Source organism: Clarias gariepinus, chromosome 1 (genome assembly GCF_024256425.1).
Source record: "Clarias gariepinus isolate MV-2021 ecotype Netherlands chromosome 1, CGAR_prim_01v2, whole genome shotgun sequence".
Classification (NCBI taxonomy): domain Eukaryota; kingdom Metazoa; phylum Chordata; class Actinopteri; order Siluriformes; family Clariidae; genus Clarias; species Clarias gariepinus.
Genome location: NC_071100.1, coordinates 35,577,460 through 35,582,091, shown reverse-complemented (window position 1 = coordinate 35,582,091; position 4,632 = coordinate 35,577,460).

The following is a 4,632-nucleotide window of genomic DNA, read 5'->3' as shown; positions in this document are numbered from 1 at the left end:
TTATACCTAGGAAAATTCAAAAATATAATTAAAAGTAAAAGTGATGCCTATGTCACTGTTTAATGTGCAAAATCTGTTCCATTAAATGTACCTTTATGATCAATCTTTACACCACCTTATATTTATTTAAAATAACACACTCAAACACCGTTGAAAAGATTTGGAAAAGTGTTATTTCTTCTAAGTCATTTGACTCATTGTTTTTAGCTCTTGCTTTTTTATGCTAAGTCGGTTTTGGTATCAGAATTGCGCACATGTTTTGGGACACAACGTTAATTATTAAACACTATTATTAAAAATATGTTGATGATTAAAAGTTAAAAGAGATCAACAAAATCATATTATATTTAACTAGCATAAAAAGTTAAAGATTTTGAATGATGTTTAGCAATTACTTTAAAAGAATAATGAGAAGAAGAGACTTTCTTGGGCAAGAAACACAAGTAATGGACAAAAGATCAGTGGAAAAAACTGTCCTGTCCTTTGGTCTGCTGAGCCTAGTTCCATAACCACCCCATTTAAATCCAATTGAGATTGGACCAGAGATTGAAGGAAAAGCAGCCAATCTGTGAACTCTTTCATGATTGTTGGAAAACCATTCTAGGTGAATTGATGACACAGTTCGTGGAAGGCGGAGATGGCGGCAGGATTAAGGGTGAAATGATGGGATAATGGGCGAGTCAGGGCGGTTAGGGGTGCTGCAACCCCTTCAATTTACAAAACTATTTATAAATAGAACATAGTCTTTACTGCATAAGTATTTACTAATTTCTGTAAAATTCCTTAGATTGGTTCTAGAGCAACCAGTGATGCTGTGAGACATCATAGATGGCCTATGGGCAATAAAGATATATGACTGCTATATAAAAAACTGTCCCTGTTAGAGAACACACCAAAGCTAAAAAAAAAATGAAGAAGCTATCAAACTACATATAGGACATGGTTCTATAAACATATAAATCAGCATCTGGCTAGAAATATCTCAAACTTCGGATGTCCCATGCGAGCACCATTTAAATTCATTATTAAAAAATGAAAGTGACCGGCAAATAAGGCATTACTGAAAAGCAACAAAGTGAGACAGGGTAACTCAAAAGGAGTTGCAGAAATCAGCGGCTCAGAGGGGAAGAAGCATTTGACAATACAATGACAGAACTGAAAATATAAAGGGAAAATGCAAATAATCAATGGCAGAACAAAAAGAATAAAACAGTAACATAAGAGCATTAAACCTATTACCTAAAAGTTACTAAATAAAAGTGATTTAAATTGTAAAATCAAACAGGACAATACACATACAGTAGGAATACAGAACAAGCAATATCTTCATAAAAGCTAATATTTTAGCAATTATTTAAGAAATCTGAGGCATAAAAGCACAATCACAGGCTGATTAAAAAACAAAGTCATATGTCACATACGGTAAACGGATGGCCACCCAAATGACATAAAGTAATGCATAGAGTAGCTTTAACCTGTTTAAACATTTTAGATCAGTGTAATAAATAGGTTCCAGAGGCTTTAGGGCAGTAACTCAACTATGTAACTTTGCTGGTGTTGCTGGTTCACCACACCAGTTTGTAACATCATTAATATTACTACTAGCAAAGGAAACTAGTGTCTCCAACAGTTTTTCTGGACTATATAAATGTATGATTTATTTTGCTCAGTAGTATTTTATGACCCATTGTTTTGAAACCTACATTCATTAAATTTGTTTTAAATATTGTATCAACTCCGCATGAAAGATACATGAATACACGCATGAATACAACAGAATCTAATTTGGGTAACAAAAATATTTTGTAATGTTTTTGACATAAAACAGGTGATGTGCCAGTCAACGTTGTATGCAAATCATGTGTTAAAATTTGTTTTGTTTGCAAAAAAAAAAAAAGGATTTGTTTAGCAGATGCAGCCTGCATTTACACAAATTTGTTGGTGCCTCAAAGGCACCACGCAACTTTTTGTATCATTCCTTGCCATGACTTTTGTGCAACCTTTGTGGTATGACAGTAAAAATCGTGGCCCTGGGCTTGGTAAAATAGTTGACATATCCTATATATTAAACATGTGTTATAGAATCGATAATTTTATAACCAATTAAAAAAGCATATACACGGATACGCCACAAAAATAAAATCACCTACCTAATCACCTACCCTGTATACATGGGTCCCTTATGTGTCACTAAAACAACCATCAAGGCACGGACTCCACAAGACCTCTGAAGGTGTGCTGTTGTATGTGGCACCAGGGTAAGCAACAGATCCTTTAAATCCTGTAAGTGGGAAGGTGGGGCCTCCATGGATCTGACTTTTAAACCCAGCACATACCACAGATCCTCAATCATATTGGGAGCTTGGGAATTGGGAGGCCGAGTCAACTCTTTGAATTCTTTGTCATATTCCTCAAACCATTCCTAAATTATTCTGCAATGCGTAAGGACATGTTATCATGCTGAAAGGTGCCACTGATAGCAGGGAATACCTAAATAAATTGGCTTATATAAATACTTACTGTATATAAATTGTCTGCAAGAAGTTCTGGTAGGTGTCACATGTCAAAGTAGCATCCAAATGAATGCAGAACATTACCCTAAAATCACACTGTGGTCATTGATAAGCCTTCTTCCCAATGTGCATCCTGGAGCTATTTATTGCCCATGTCCACCATAGTACCTGACATGTTAGTCTGCCAAAAAAGGAGACAAAAGTAATCTGGCCCCACACAAACCTGTATAGCTCCTACCGCTGGACTGGATTTTGCCAGCTGGTGACATCTAAAAAATTAGGAGCAAATCTAATGACTTACACCTTTTTTGGTCTTTGGTCTTGGGGGAAACGGTAGTCACTGCAGCCTTGTCAATTTGGGGATGCACCTGCCTGTGACTCAAATAAAAGCCCATATACTGTACTTCCAACTGCCCAACTAAGCCCTTATTTTGAAGTCTATCTGAGTATTAGCATGCAACTCTCCTAACAAATATGTGAATCATACAGCTCTGTTGACACTTGGGCTTAATATTACTTTCATCCGATTTAAAAAATAATCAGATTTTGTAATGCGTCTTCAGAATCAAGTAGGGGGAATTTAGGTACATGAAAATGAGTTTTAGTGTTTAGTTAGCCTGCCCCCCCTCCCCCCGCCAAAAAAAAAAAGAATGTGACTGTTTCAGAAGAAAAACAAAGACATTACTGATAAATTGTGCAATTTGGATAAAAAGTGCCCAAACCTTATTAAAACCCCAAAATATATCAGTAAACCAGGAATTTTTCATGATAGGACATCACTTAAACACTTGCACAGTTGCACTGTGAAAAAGTGATGGTAGAAATCACTGCTATGTTTAATAGTAAAAAATAAAAGCATTTCCATGTCTAATGAGGTCTTACAGGATGGATTTCAACAACTTTGTGGCCATAGGAAAACCACTTGCAAGAATAATCTTAAAAAGTCTTCAGTTTGCTAAAAAAAAAAAAAAAAAAAAAACTTTGGAGGAATGGAAAATGTTCATGTAAAGTTCTGATGAGTCCAGACTGACCCTAGTCCAGACCCATGCGGGCTTTAGGGTAAGTAGAGTAGTTCATAAAGAAATGCGCACATTATCCATAGTGCCCACTGTAAAAGCCTCAGGAGGCAGTATTATGATCTTGAGTTGCTTTAGTTGAGCATATTTCAAAACTCAGATTGTGAAAGAGTAGGTCTGGGAGCATGAGGAATAATTTTTACACATTAATTTGCCACAACAATGCATGCTGTACTTAAAGATTATAGGACATTAATCGAACTAAATATTAGAACGTGCAACTTTTTGCTTTTTACAGTAGTTAGGCAATGTATGTCCATGTCTTTGTTGAATTTAACATGTTATAGAATTTTGTTGACAAATGAAAATCAGCAATTAGAATTTTTTTAAAAAAAAATTTCATTTTCAATGTTAGCCAATTAGGAAGGTATTTCCATTATTTTATATTTTTTCTTTTTAGTGATGGTGCATAGATAAATACATTCATATACTATACATACAGTATATATGTATTACAAACCTTCAATAATTTATTTTATTTACAAAACTTGATCTCTTTTTGTATGTAAATATCATCACTTTATGTCTGAATGTGTAAATGCATGTACATTTACATTTATAGTGGATATGGAAAATATTTTTTTAATGAATTAAAAAGTAAATAAAAAATATCTTCCAAATAATCACATTTTGATGCTTTGGTACCTAAAATGAAGACAGACACAGTTTTTGTTTTAGCCAGCTGTATTTACTCAGTACAACTTTTAAAATCCAAGTGAAAGATACAAGCACTAACATATTAGATAAACAGAGGAAAAAAAGCAAAAAACAGAATCACTTAATTCCCGCTCCTAAAAATGACTTGTAAACTAATTTAGGTAAACATAATCAACTTCACAATGGCAAACAAAGCTGTTTGACTTTCAACTTGGATAATCTACTGTATGGTCATTTTGATTAGCTCAGCATAAAAAAGCTTACCTGGAGCATTTCAGTCCCTTTTAGTGCAACTGAAGTGAACAATCGACCACGGTTGATAGGGATCTGTCAATACTGTAGATCTCTGGGATAAAGAGAGTTTTTTTTTCTTTTGAGAGAAAAGG